The sequence below is a fragment of the Hemitrygon akajei genome, chromosome 2, assembly GCF_048418815.1.
Source record: "Hemitrygon akajei chromosome 2, sHemAka1.3, whole genome shotgun sequence".
In the NCBI taxonomy this organism is placed as follows: Eukaryota; Metazoa; Chordata; class Chondrichthyes; order Myliobatiformes; family Dasyatidae; genus Hemitrygon; species Hemitrygon akajei.
Window position 1 is genome coordinate 211,965,546 of NC_133125.1, and position 15,635 is coordinate 211,981,180.

At 40.7% G+C, this 15,635-nt stretch overlaps 1 protein-coding gene across 2 annotated transcripts in view; it reads right to left on the reverse strand.

The window, feature by feature from the left end:
- The window catches only part of LOC140720575 (butyrophilin subfamily 3 member A3-like), a 68,285-nt gene that overhangs the window by 34,066 nt on the left and 18,584 nt on the right, over positions 1–15,635 (reverse strand). The window lies entirely within an intron of this gene.

The window sequence follows — 15,635 nt, forward strand, 5'->3', positions numbered from 1 at the left end:
TGATTATACACAGCATTCAACACCATCATTCCCACAATCCTGACGGAGAAGTTACAGAACCTGGACCTCTGTACCTCCCTCTGCAATTGGATCCTCAACTTCCTAACCGGAAGACCACAATAGGTGTGGATTAGTGATAATATCTCATTCTCGCTGACGATCACTACCGGTGTAAATCAGGGGTGTGTGCTTAGCCCACTGCTCTGCTCTCTCTATACCCATGACTGTGTGGCTAGGCATAGCTCAAATACCATCTGAAAATTTGCTGATGATGCAACCATTGTTGGTAGAATCTCAGTTGGAGATGAGAGAGCGTACAGGAGTGAGATATGTCAACTAGTGGAGTGGTGTCACAGCAACAACCTTGCACTCAACGTCAGTAAGAAAAAAGAGCTGATTGTGGACTTCAGGAAGGGTAAGACGAAGGAACACATACCAATCCTCATAGAGGGATCAGAAATGTAGAGAGTGAGCAGTTTCAAGTTCCTGGGCGTCAAGATATCTGAGGATCTAACCTTGTCCCAACATATCGATGCAGTTATAAAGAAGGCAAGACAGCGACTATACATCATTAGGAGTTTGAAGAGATTTGGTATGTCAACAAAAACACTCAAAAACTTCTGTAGATATACTGTGGAGAGCATTCTGACAGGCTGCATCACTGTCTGGTATGGGGGGGGGGGTTACTGACAGGACTGAAAGAAACTGCAGAATATTGTAAATTTAGTCAGCTCCATCTTGGGTACTAGTCTTCAAAGTACCCAGGAAGGACATCTTCAAGGACCGATGTCTCAGAAACGCAGCACCCATCGGTAAGGACCTCCAACACCCAGGGCATGTCCTTTTCTCACTGTTACCATCAGTTAGGAGGTACAGAAACCTGAAGACACACACTCAGCAATTCAGGAACAGCTTCTTCCTCTCTGCCATTCGATTCCTAACTGTACATTGAACCCATGAACACTAGCTCACTTTTTGAATATGTATTATTTCTATTTTTTTGCATGATTTTCATCTATTCAATATACATACGGTATATTGTAATTGATTGATTGATTCTCTTTTCTCTTCTTCTGGATTATGCTTTGCATTGAACTGCTGCTGCTAAGTTAACAAACCACGACACATGCCGATAATAATAAACCTGATTCTGTTTCTGATCTATACAAAGTAAATTTTATTATCAGAGTACGTATATAGACACTGAGATTCATTTTCCTTCAGACATACTCAGCAAACCTGCAGAATAGTAACTGTAACAGGATCAGTGAAAGATCCAGTGGAGTGCAGAAGACAACAAACTGTACAAATGCAAAATTATATAAATAGCAATAAATAATATGAAATAACAAAAGCAATCGAAGGAAATATCATTGGTTGTGGGAACATCTCAAATGGATGGGCAGGTGAGTGTAGTTATCCCCTTTTGTTCAAGAGTCTGATGGTTGAGGGCTCATAACTGTTCTTGAACCTGGTGATGTGAGTCCTGAGGCTCTTGTACCTTCTATCTGACTGCAGCAGTGAGAAAAGAGCATGGCCTGGGCGATGAGGATCTCTGATGATGGATGCTGTTGTTCTACGAAGGTGTTTCATGTAGATGTGCTCAATGGTTAGGAGGGCTTTACCCATGATACACTGTGCTAAATCCACTACCTTTTGCAGGATTTTCTGTTCAAAGGCATTGGTGTTCCCACATCAGGTCATGTTGCTGCCGGTCAATACATTTCCTGCCATACAGCTATAAACTTCTGTCAAAATTTTCGATGTATTCTATTCAACATACGTAATTGATTTACTTGTTTATTTATTATTATGTTTTATTTTATTTATTTTTCTCTCTCTCTCTGCTAGATTATGTATTGCATTGAACTGCTGCTGCTAAGTTAACAAATTTCACGTCACATGCCGGTGATAATAAACCTGATTCTGCTGTCACGCTGAATCTCAGCAGGCTCCTAAGGAAGAAAAGGCACTGCCGTGCTTTCTTCACAAGTACATTTGCTTGCTGGGTCCAGGACATGTCCTCCAGAATAGTAACACTCCGGAATCTAAAGTTGCTAACCCTCTCACCTCGATACACCAATGAGGACTGGCTCATGGACCTCTGCTTTCCCTCTTCTGAAGTCTTCAATCAGTTCCTTGGTCTTGCTGACATTAAGAGGTTGTTAAAGAGGTTGTTGCTATGACACCACTCAGCCTAATTTTCAATTTCCCTCCATATGCTGATTCATCACCACCAGTAACTGAGAGAGGCAAGAGAGGAAATTTCTGGGATTTCTGGCATTTTGACAAAACTCCTTGCTCTGTCTTGCCCACTGAAGACAGAGGGTAATAGTGGAATGCAGGAGAATTGGAGATAGTGAATGTTGTTCCATAGTTCAAGAACGAATCCATGATAGCCGATGGATTTTACATCAGTGATGGAGAAGCGATTGGAGAGTATTCTCTGGGACTGGATTTGCTCGCATCTGGATGGCTTTGTGTGCAGTACTTGTTATGTCTTGCAAATTTGATTGAGGTTTTTGAGGAGGTGAAGAAGGTGATTTATAACAGTGGAGTAGTGGATGTTGACTACATGGGCTTTAGTAAGGAAACTGAACGGCTTCTCATGGTGGGTTGATCCCGATGATTCAGATTGAGGTGAATGTGGAGGGTGAGCACCGGCTGCCTGTCTCTGGATCGATCGCTGCCAGAGAGGGAAAGGCCTGTCGCTTTGCCTGGAGAGTGTTACCCAAGTTTTCTGTGTTTTGGATGTGAACTTGGACTAGAATTCTTTTTTCAGTTCTGTAGCTTTTTAATATTCTGTGTTTTTCACCTGATCTTGCTCATTTTTTTTTAGGGAGGGGGATTTTGGGGCTGATGTGCCTGTTCCCATTTTGTTCTTTATTGTGTGGGAGGAGGGATTTGGAGATTGATGTGCTTATTCTGTTCCTGTTTGCTTCTTTTGTGTGGGAGGGGGGATTTGGGGTTTGAAGATCATGTCATCTTTCTTTTCTTTCGTGGCTTCATGGCTAATCGGAGAAGAAGAATTTCAGAGTGTGAACTTTGATAGTAAATGAACCTTGGAACACTCTGAGATGCACAGGATCCATGGGGAGTTGTAAACACAGTATATATACAACATATAAATGACTGAGACAAAGTTGCAGATAGGTGAGTTGGCAACTTTGCAGACAACACAAATATTGGTTGAATTGAATTGTGGGTAATGAAGTAAGTTGTCAAAGGATAGAGTAGGACACAGATCATTTGGAGATCTGAGCGGACAAATGGCAAATAGAGTTTCATCTGAACAAGTGAGGTGTTGCACTTGGGAAGGTCGAGTGCAAGTGGAAAAGATACAGTTATTGGCATTGATGTACAGAGGAATTTTGGGTCCAAGTCCAATCTTCCTGATAGTGGCAATGCTAATAGATTGTGTGGCAAAAAAAGGTGTGTATGAAATGCTTGCCTTCATCACTAGGGGCATACAGTACAGGAGTCAGGAAGTCATGATACAGCTCTATTAAACTTAATAAGATCTGTACTTGATTCTGGCTGTGTGGCTAAGAGTGGGTGGAGGAAATTTGTCCTTGTAAAGTTATAATTTGCTTAGATTCTTTTTCTTAAAACAGCTCATTCTAGCAGTAGGTCAGATTTAATGCTGGAAGCTCTTCAAACTTTATTTCATATTCAAAGCATTGGTCTACATGTCTTCTGCTTATGGGTCCCTGCACATAGAGGTGTTGAGGGGAATGAGCAGGTTGATTGTTTGGCCAAAAAAGCTGTTAAAAGTTCATCTGTGGATACAGACCTTCCACTGAACAAATCAGAATCTCTGGGGTTGGTGGGGTTATGAATTAGAGGATTATGGCAAGACATGGGATAATGGGCATAAGTTATGATTACAGAATACACAAAACTGTTGGATTGATGGGAGAAGGGGTAAAACAAGAAGGTAAGGAATTATATTGACGACTTAGAATTGGGCATACTATGCTTAATTCTTCCTTGTATCTTGTTGGAAAACATCACTATGGGATGTGTAGGCTTTATCACTATGAAAGAGTAGAACATATTCTTTTACAATGTGAAGATTGAAAGAAAGCAAATGCAGGCTGCACGACTAGCTTTGGTTTTTGAAATTTTTCATTTTTCTAAACTTTACTAAGTAATGGAATTGAATTGAATTGAATTCACAATATTGTCTTTCATTATTTACAAACAATAGGGCCCTTTGGGGTAATTTAGTTTTCATTTGATAAACAACTAGAAGGGGTTTTATTTCCCACCTCTCTACAACACACTCCAGTGCAGTCGGTGGTGGGAATGCACCTTTAAGTTGGACTGCCTACTGCCATTAAGAGGAGGAGGAGGACGACGAGGAGGACGAAGGAGGAGGAGGATGAGGAGGAGGTGGAGGATGGAGGAGGAAGAGGAAGAGGACAGAGGAGGACAAGGATGAGGAGGATGATGAGGAGGAGGAGGTGCTGGTGGTAGTCTGTAAAACTTTGTCTAGGCAGTACTTGGAACTTGATGTGCTGTTCTGCCTGTCCCATTACAGGAAGGATACGGTGTCTTTGGAGAGGATGTGGAAGAGGTGTACCAGGATGCTGCCTGGATTAGAAGGTTTGAGCTATAAGGAGAGAAGAGCGATATGCCAAGGACGTGGCCTAGAAGACTGCTGGGTGCTGGATTTTCGTGGCTCTGGAGGCGGGCGGACTCGAAGTTGGTTCTGCCGCCTGGTGCGTCGTGGGAGATGGAAGATCGAAAGCAGCGAGCTGGCTGTGTGTGACCAGAGACCCGAGTTCTTTGGGGACAGAGCTCAAAAAAAGTGATGCAACAGACTTTTAACACCATAAATCAGCGAGTTGTTTTGTAATATCTCCTCTCTCACTGTGAAACAGGGACACAGCTCTTTTTTCCCTTTTGGGGAGAGGGAGAGCCTGTGGTATGTCGAATACCGGGTGAACGAGTAGTCTTCGGGGTACTGCCAGTCTGTGTCTTTATTGACACTTTGCTACACACTTGAGTGCTCGGTGGGGTTGCCGATGCTTTTTTGCTGGTGGGGGACGGGGGATGGTCATTGATTTGCTGCTGATTGCGCGTGGGAGGGGGGAGCTAGGGGGTGTAGAGTTTGGGGTTCTGACATTTCACTGTCATTCGTTCTTTGGGGCACTCCTCTGTTTTTTGTGGATGTTTGTGAAGAAAATGAATTTCATGATGTATATTGTATACATTTCTTTGACATTAAATGTACCTATTGCCGGGATTAGAAGGTATGAACTATAACGAGAGGTTAGACAAACTTGGATTGCTTTCTTTGTAGTATCATAGGCTGGAGGGATGCCTGACAGAGGTTTAAAAAGTTATGAGAGGCATAGATAAGGAAGGCAGTCAGAACCTTGTCCTCTCAGTAGAAACGTCAAATCGTGACAAGAAAAAGATTACAGGGATATGCAGGACATTTTTTTTTAAACAGAGAGCAGTATGGGACTGAAAAAGACTGCTTGGTAGAGTGTTGGAAGCAGTTATGACAGTGGCATCCAAGAGACTTTCAGACAGACAAATGAATGTGCAGGGAATGAAGGGATGTGGATCATGTACAGGTGGAAGGGATTAGCTTAATTCAGCATAGACACTGAGAGTAAAAAATCTCATTCCTAGTCTGTACTATTCCATGATTTCAAAAGCATTGATGTACAGAGCAATCTTATGGTGCAAGTTCACCGCACCCTGCAAGTGGCAACACAGGTAAATAGGGTGGTAAAGGTGGCTTACAGCACTGTTGCCTTCACCTGTTGGGACGTCGAGCAGAAAAGCCGGGAAGTCATGTTGCAGCTGCACAAAACTTCAGTCAGATCACAACTGGAACATTCTGTGTGCCATGTTACAGAAGGTATGTGGGGGCAGTGGAGGAGAGAGGGCAGAAATGGTTTAACAGAATGTTGTCTCAGAGTCTCAACTGCAGCACAAAGTTGGACAAATAGATTGTTTTCTCTGGAGTGTTGGAGGCCGACAGGTATCCTGATTGAAGTACAGTATTTTAAATATGACAGGCATACATAGGCTAGCTAGTCAGAGCTTTCTCCTCCCAGGTGGAAATCTCAAGTACTAGAGGACATGGGATTAGGGTGAAGGAGGAAATTATCTGGAATGTGTCACAAGGTAACTGAGAGGAGTGGGTACAAACAAAATATCTAAAATACATTCAGACAGGAAAAAGAACAAGCAGGGAATGGGGAATATGAACCACAGGCAATTACATGGGATTGGTTGTATTAGGCATTTTGGTTGCCACAGATATTGTTGTCCAAGGAGCCTGTTCTGTTCTGTTCTGTTATCTGATGGAAACCTCTGGCCCTGTGAAGCCAGTTGGACATTAGTTGAACACACAAGTTCAATCACTGTTTTCTAAACTGCAAAGGAAAAAGTAACTAAACTATCTGATCTTTCATGCTATGATAACTCTCACAGTTATTAATCTGGTAAGCCTACCAAACCTTTGGACAGACTACACTGTGAATATATCTTGTTTTAGATAATGAGAACAAAGCTCTGCACAGCATTCTCAGCACAGCCTCACCCAAAACATCGACTGTGCTTTTTCCCATAGATGCTGCCTGGCCTGCTGAGTTCCTCCAGCACTTTGTGTGTGTTGCTTGGATTTCCAGTATCTGCAGATTTTCTCTTGCTTGTGATTTGGTCCTCTTGTCTCAGAGGATAGTTTCACTGCCAAATAGTTTCATTTTCCAGGGACCATGGCCCAACCTGATCAATCTTTCCTCAGAAGACAAGCCCTTCATCCCAACAATCAACCAAATTTACTGAGCTCCCTCATCAGCGAGTGTCTCTATTCAGCCTGTTCACAGACTGTACACCAATCCTTCCTGGACACACCGAACAAATTCCACCTCATATAATCCTCTTGCACGCAGCAGGTGTCAATCAACGTTAAGCAAATTAAAGTTCCCATGACAACAACCCTGTTATATTTGCATCTTTTAAAAATCTTCCTCCCGATCTGTTCCCCAGTGTCTTTGTTGCTTTTTGGAGGGTCTATAGAATGTTCCAAATAGAGGGATTGCTCCCTTCCTGTTTCAAACCTCCCCCCTCACTGACTCAGTAGACAATCCCTCCATGACACCCTCCCTCTCTGCAGCTGTGATACTCTCCCTAATTAGCAATGCCACTCCCCCACCTCATTTACCACCCACTGCCCCTTTTGAAATATCTAAACACTGGAACATCTAGCAACCATTCTTGCCCTGGTGACAGCCAAGTCTCTGTCTCTGTGATGGCCACACCATTGTAGTTCCATGTACTGACCCATGCTCGAAGCTCATCAGCCTTGTTATTTCTTCAGCGGTTTGAACGGGGCGCGACTGTGCAAACGCGTGGAGGTCGGCCTGTGAGAATGGCGAGAATTGTTTAAAGAGAAGACAGATTAATACAGCGGGCATCAGAGTAGAGAGAGACAGAGTAGGAAGGCTTTGGCTCAACGGGGTTTGGGTGATAAAGGGCAGAGGCGAGGTAGGTTATCTGTAGAATACAGACAGGAAGTATGTGTGTGAGGACGGTTTTCTGTGCTTGGTGTCAGATGTGGGAGGTCCTGGAGACTCCCAGACTCCCAGACTCCCAGACGGCCACATCTGCACCAGGTGCGTTGAGCTGCACTTCCTTAGGTACGATGTTAGGGAACTGGAGATGCAGATCGATGACCATCGTCTGGTCAGGGAGAGCGAGGAGGTGATAGAGAGGCCCTTTAGGCAGGTAGTCACTCCGGGGCCTGGGGAGACAGATAGGTGGGTAACAGTCACGAGAGGGAAGGGCAAGAAGCAGATGCTAGAGAGTACCCCCGTGGCTGTACGGCTTAACAATAAGTACTCCTGTTTGAGTACTGTTGGGGAAGACAGCCTACCTGGGGGAACCAACAGTGGTCGTGCCTCTGGCACAGAGTCAGGCCCTGTGTCTCAGAAGGGTAGGAAAGGAAGAGGATGGCAGCAGTGATAGAGGACTCTATAGTTCGGGGGTCAGACAGACGATTCTCTGGATGCAGGAAAGATACGCGAATTCTAGTTTGCCTCCCAGGTGCCAGGATCCCGAATGTTTCTGATCGTGTCCACGATATCCTTAAGTTGGAATGAGAACATCCAGAGGTCGTAGTACACATTGGTACCAACGACATAGGTAGGAAAAGGGAAGTGGTTCTGAAAACAGACTACAGGGAGTTAGGAAGGAAGTTGAGAAGCCGGACCTCAAAGGTAGTAATCTCGGAATTACTGCCTGTGCCGTGTGACAGTAAGTATAGGAATAGAACGAGGTGGAGGATAAATGAATGGCTGAGGGATTGGAGCAGGGGGCAGGGATTCAGATTTCTGGATCATTGGGACCTCTTTGAAGTGACGGAGGAAAGGGAAGTTGGCTGATAAATAGAGAAAGCTTGGAGTCAGTGTGAAAGGGAGGATAGGCAGGTGATAGAGAAGGGATGCACTCGGACTGATGGTTTGAGATGTGTCTATTTTAATGTGAGGAGTATTATGAGCAAAGCGGATCAGCTTAGAACGTGGATCAGCACTTGGAGCTATGATGTTGTGGCCATAACAGAGACTTGGATGCTGCAGGGGCAGGAAAGCTACTTCAAATGCTAGGCTTTAGATGTTTCAGAAAGGACAGAGAGGGAGGCAAAAGAGGTGGGGGCGTGGTACTGTTGATCAGAGATAGTGTCACGGCTGCAGAAAAGGAGGAAGTCATGGAGGGGTTGTCCATGGAGTCTCTGTGGGTAGAAGTTAGGAATAGGAAGGGGTCAATAACTCTACAGGATGATTTTTGCAGACCAGTAACAGGGACATCGAGGAGCAGATAGGGAGACAGATTCTGCAAAGGTGTAATAATAACAGGGTTGTTGTGATGGGAGATTTTAATTTCCCATATATTGATTGGCCTCTCCCTGGAGTGAGGGGTTTTGATGGGGTAGAGTTTGTTAGGTGTGTTCAGGAAGGTTTCTTGACACTATATGTAGATAAGCCGACAAGAGGAGAGGCTGTACTTGATCTGGTATTGGGAAATGAACCTGGTCCGCTGTCAGGTCTCAGTGGGAGAGCATTTTGAAGATAGTGATCACAATTCTATCTCTTTTACCATAGCATTGGAGAGGGATAGGAACAGACAAGTTAGGGAAACGTTTAATTGGAGTAAGAGGAAATATAAGGCTATCAGACAGGAACTTGGAAGCATAAATTGGAAACAGATGTACTTAGGGAAACATACAGAATAAATGTGGCAAATATTTAGGGGATATTTGCGTGGAGTTCTGCGTAGGTACATTCCAATGAGATGGAAAGGATGGTAAGGTACAGGAACCGTGGTGTACGAAAGGATCAAAAAACTAGGTAATGATAGAGATCTACAAGATTATAAGGCCAGGAGGAAGGAGTTTAAGAATGAAATTAGGAGAGCCAGAAGGGGCCATGAGAAGGCCTTGGCAGGCAGGATTAAGGAAAACCCCAAGGCATTCTACAAGTCTGTGAAGAGCAAGAGGATAAGATGTGAGTGAATAGGACCTATCAAATGTGACAGTGGAAAAGTATGTATGGAACTGGAGGAGATAACAGAGGTACTTAATGAATACTTTGCTTCAGTATTCACTACGGAAAAGGATTTTGGCGAAAGGCTGTTGTAAATCTAGTCAAGAAGAAAAGAAGAGCTTATGAAAGGTTCAAAAAACTATTTCATATACTTCATGCATTCAGAAATAACTCCATCAGCCCTGTATTCATAATCCTTTTCAATTTCGACTTCTGTTACACTGCCACTCATTGCACTGACTGAAATTTTGCCCTATTATCTGTCTGCTCTTTCTGAAATTTTATTACAAATGCCTTCGTTTGTATAGCAACTGCACCATCCTCAGCCCTAATCCCCTATCACTACTGTACTCATCCTCTACCCCCTCCCCTTCTGAGTCCCAGAACCAGACTCAGCGCCAGAGCCCTGCTCACTGTGTCATTCCCCCAACACCAGTCAGAGTGGTATACTAGTTATTGAGGGGAATGGCCACAGGGTTACTCTGCACTGTCTGTCTACTCCCTTTCCCTCTCCTGACAGTCACCTCACTACCTGCCTCCTGGAACTTTGAGCAGCCTCCATCACAGAGATCGAAGCCTGAGAAGGGGTCGTTCACTCAGGTTCGCCAAATGAGTAGAAGAGACAGTGACTCGTGGCAGTTTGGAGCTTTGAGCAGCACAGTGCCCAATCAGTGGGATTGATTGACAGAAAGAAATGAAAGTAAGGCAGAGGCAAGTGGAGCAGCCATTGTTGGAATGACAATCGATGGAGCGGACAGAGATAGAATTGTGATTTTGATGCTTCAGCTCTTCTTTGCTTCACTGAGGAGAGGCTTGAGTGAGAGAAAGCAAAAAGCTGTAGGTATTATTTCCCCACAGTTTGTTGTTGTTTTTCCTTCTTTATATTTGTTCAGATAGAAAATCAGGGATGCCAAGCAGGATAGTTGAATGTTCCTCTTACAGGATGTGGAAAGACAGGGAGTCCTGCAGTGTCCCTGATGACTACAACTATGAGAAATGCATCCAGCTGTTGATTCTAACACTCCATGTTAAGGAGTTGGAGCTGCAACTGGATGAACTCTGGATCATTTGAGAGACTGAGGGGGTGATAGATAGGATAATTAGAGAGGTAGTTACAACCAAGATGTAGGGCACAGGGTGATAGTCAAGAAGGGGAAAGGGGTTAAACAGCCTGTATAAGTGTACTCCTAGGGGACTCCATTTTGCAGCGCATGGAGTGAGACGCGTTTTACAGCGGCTCCACTTTTTTATATGTTGTACATCCCACTGACAGATTTCTTTCAAGTCTGATGATTTATCACTTTTGTTGAAGGACTCATGATTTAATTACGATGGCCAGAAGTCGATCTGGTATTGAATTGAGAAGCGGCAAGACTTTTTCCGAAACGGAACAAACTGAGCAAATAAAGAAACTGGAGGAACCTGTTACTTTAGCAGGAATACTCTCTTCAATACAAGATATGAAGTTTGAATTTGGATCACTCAATACTAAGATTAATAAGCTGATGGATAACAACTGGAAGCTTGAAAAATCTATTTTTAATGTCCAAGAATCTTTGAAGAATTTGGACTTTCAATTTCAGACGCTCAAGCAGACTACACATCGAATCAAGAACGAACACGAACGATTCAGGCAAACTATTAAAGATCAAGAAGTGAAGATGTCTTCGATGGAAAAGAAAATTAATGAAATTACCTCGGAACCATCCAAAATGAAGAGAAAAATGATTGACTTAGACAGTAGAGCTCGTCGGAGGAATTTGCGTATACTGGGTCTGCCTGAAAACACTGAAGCTGGTGACCTGTTCTTCTCAGATATGCTGTACTCACTTTTTAGTGAGAACCTTGAAGCAAGCCCTTTACTCGATAGACTACACAGAATTCCAGGATTTCGATGTTCATCTGAATTACACCCTTGGCCAATCATGCTTTATTTGCGTTATTATACAACCAAAGAAGCCATACTTTGAGAGGCCAGAAGAAAGCGAAAGTTCATCTTTAAATCAACAGAAATTCGTATAGTTGAATATTTTCCCCCTGAGATTTTTGCCGAAAGAAGGAAATACCGAGAAGTCATGAGCGAAATGTATAAGAAAAATCTCCATCCATCCCTTCGGTACCCAGCGTGGCTGATAATCTTTCCTGCTGATTCTCAGCCACAGAGGATCTACTCCCCTGATGAGGGCTGGCAGTGTATTAAAAATCTCAAAGCTAAGCCGAATGTAACCTGAATAGGTAACTCTGATGTATGAGATGTTTATAGATGCTCTGAGCAAAGTCTATTCTACACTTTTTGAAAGTCCATATGGGACTTGGCTGATTTAATTTTTCTCTTTATTTGTTAATAATTAGTATATATTCATAATTGCTTTGTAGGGGACTTTTACAGTATTATATTATAGAGGTCTGTATAGGACCTGGCTTGAATTATTTTTTCTAATCTTCTGTTTGTCTCAATATTAATATAGTTTTAGGTTTGAAATATATATATATTCATCTAATTTTCTGTATGACTTGTGTTTTTTTGAAAGAAAGAGCTTTCATAGTCATAGCTGTTCCTTTTGGTTAAATGTGTGCCTGTGCATTAGTTTTCTTTATAAAATATCGAATTAAATCTTAAACATGGATGTTAATAAAATTAATATAATCTCTCAGAATCTGAATAGTGTGGATCATCCTATTAAGCGTAAAAAGATTTTTAAGAAATTAAAAACACAATGCAGATAGTATTTTTGTGCAAGAAAATCATGCACGGAGACAAGATGAAGACCATTTTTTTTAATTTTGGAAAGGCCCTTTATATCATTCTTGGTTGACTAGTAAAGTTAGAGGGGTATCTATTTTTGTTAACTCTAAAATCCCTTTTGTACATTTTAATACTATTACTGATTCGATTGGAAGATATTTAATTGTTACTGGTTTATTATGTGATCAAATGCTAGCTTTGGTGTGTGTATACGCACCTAATTTAGATAGTCCTGAATTTTTTAAGAAGCTTTTTTCTGAGCTACCGAATCTGAATGAATATAAGCTGATTATGAGCGGTGACCTTAATTGCTGTCTGACTCCGGCGATCGACAGGCCATCAACCAATCCGTTTCTTCCCAATAAAGCGGCGGCTTATATTAATTTTTTTCTACTAGAATATGGCCTGGTAGATATCTGGAGATCTCAACACCCTAATGACAAAGATTTTTCATTTTTTTCACACGTTCATCATAAATATTCTAGAATTGATTACTTTTTTTTTAGATACACGTTTGCTACATTCTGTTGTTGAGTGTGTGTATGACGTCATTGCGTCGTCAGATCACGCGCCTCTGAAATTAACCCTGAAGCTCTCTGATAGTTTTTTGAAAATGTCACAGTGGAGATTGAACCCCATATTGTTACAGGACCCAGCCTTTGTTAGTTTTATTAAGGAGCAAATTTCCATATTTTTTGAATTTAATACAACTGAAGGAATGTCAAACTTGGTTATATGGGATACGATGAAATCTTTCCTTAGGGGACAGATAATTTCATATTCAGCAGCTTTTAGAAAGAAAACTAAAGGGGAACTGTCAGTGCTTACTAATAAAATTAGAGAGATAGATAAAACGTATTCAGTAAAACCTACTGAAGATCTATATAAGGAAAGGGTTGAACTTCAAATACAATATGATTTGCTTCTGACCTTCCCTATTGAACAGCAAATTTTTAAAATTAAAAGTTTATTTTATATACATGGAGAGAAGTCAGGTAAACTTTTGGCTGGTCAGTTTAAAGCGGCCATGGCTAGAAGACAGATTTTGAAAATATGCAGACCAGACAGAACTGAAACATTAGATCCTTATAAAATTAATAAGATGTTTATGGATTTTTACTCCAATCTTTATAAATCTGAATTCTCTGATAGTACTTTTATTGTGAATAGATTTTTGCAAAGAATAAATATACCTAAAATTTCAACTCGAGCTATTAATACATTAGATGCACCTATTAAACAGGAGGAAATAGTTAAAGCTATATCCTCTATGCAATTAGGGAAAGCTCTGGGACCAGATGGGTATACAATGGAATGTTATAAGACTTTCAATGAAATGCTTATACCACATCTTTGTCAAACTTTTACTGATTCTATATCCTCTAGGAATCTTCCAAAAACTTTTTATGAGGCATTAATTTCATTGATTCCTAAAAAAGGAAAAGATTTATTGGAACGTGCATCCTATAGATCTATCTCTTTACTGAATGTAGATTTTAAAACCCTCTCTAAGATTTTAGCTGATAGACTTTAGCTTCTGCCTACTATTATCTCAAATGACCAAACTGGATTTATTAAAAATAGGTACTCACATTTTAATATTTGAAGACTGTTAAATATCATTTATTCCCCCTCAGTTAAAGAATCTGAATGTATTGTGTCTCTGGATGCAGAGAAAGCTTTTGACGTGGTGGAGTGGCCTTTTCTGTCTCAGGTTTTGAAGAGGTTTAATTTTGGTGTGGGATTTACTTCCTGGATCAAACTGATTTATCAAGCCCCAGTGGCTGCGGTTATAACTAATAATTAAAAGTCTCCTTACTTTAGATTATATAGAGGAACCCGTCAGGGCTGTCCTCTCAGTCCTTTATTATTTAATTTGGTTTTAGAACCACTTGCTATTGCTCTTAGGGATTCTAATTCTGTGCAGGGTATTAACAGAGGGGATAAATTACATAAGGTTTCATTATATGTGGATGATTTATTAGTTTACATTTCAGACCCTAGGAAGTCTATTCCCTTTATGTTATCTATATTTACTGAATTTAGTATTTTCTCTGGATATAAACTAAACTTACATAAAAGTGAATCATTTCCTATTAATAATTACTCTGATTATTATGATCAAATACTTTTTAATATTGCTAAAGACTATTTTACCTAACTTGGTATTAAAATTACTAAAAATTTTAAAGACCTATATAAGTATAATTTTTCTCCTCTAATTGAATATACACAACAAATGCTCTCTAAATGGTCGTCTATGTCGATGTCATTAATTGGTCGAATAAATGCTATAAAAGTTGTTATTTTACCAAAATTTTTATATAGGTTTCAAGCGGTTCCATCTTTTGTTCCGAAAATGTTTTCTGATAGAATAGATTCCATGATCCTGTCATTCATTTGGAATAATAAAAGCTCTAAAGTGAATAAATCTTTATTGCAAAAATCAAAAAAAGATGGAGGACTGGTGTTACCAAACTTTAGATTTTATTATTGGGCAATTAATATTTGTTATATCACCTTCTGGATTCATGGTATAGATAATCAGGACTGTCCCTCAAGGTTACATTTGGAGGAGAATTCGGTAAGGGGGTTTCCTTTAGCTTCTTTACTAGGAGCTCCTCTTCCTTTTTCGTTCTCCAGGATAGGTAGACAAGGTCTTGGTCCTATTGTTAAACATATTTTAAAAATTTGTTTTCAGTTTCGTAGGTTTTTTGAATTAAATAACTTTGTGCTCTCTAGTAATATCCATTTTAATTTTTTCTTTAAACCATCAACTCTGGATAAGGTCTTTTTAATATGGAAAACCAAGGGAATAAAAACTTTTTTAGATTCGTTTTCAGAGGATTGTTTAATGTCTTTTTCACAGTTAGTGGATAAATATGATATACTGTATCTAGCACACATTTTTTTAGATACTTGCAAGTTAGGAATTTTTTATCTAATTTTCTACCGAATTATCCATTTGTTCAATTACCAAAATGATATATGAGGAAATCTGCAGATGCTGGAAATTCAAACAACACACACAAAATGCTGGTGGAACACAGCAGGCCAGGCAGCATCCTTATAGATCCTTATAGGAGATCCTTATAGATGCTGTCTGGCCTGCTGTGTTCCACCAGCATTTTGAAATATGATACATGCTATTTTTCAGCTCAAACTGCTTCAAAAACGATTGACAGCCATTATATATAAACCATTAATGAATGCTCGTACGATGCCTAATGATAAGGTTAAATGTGCTTGGGAAATGGAACTTCAGCACTCACTTTCAGATGATCAAAGGAGTAAAATTTATTATCTAGTTAATAATTCATCTA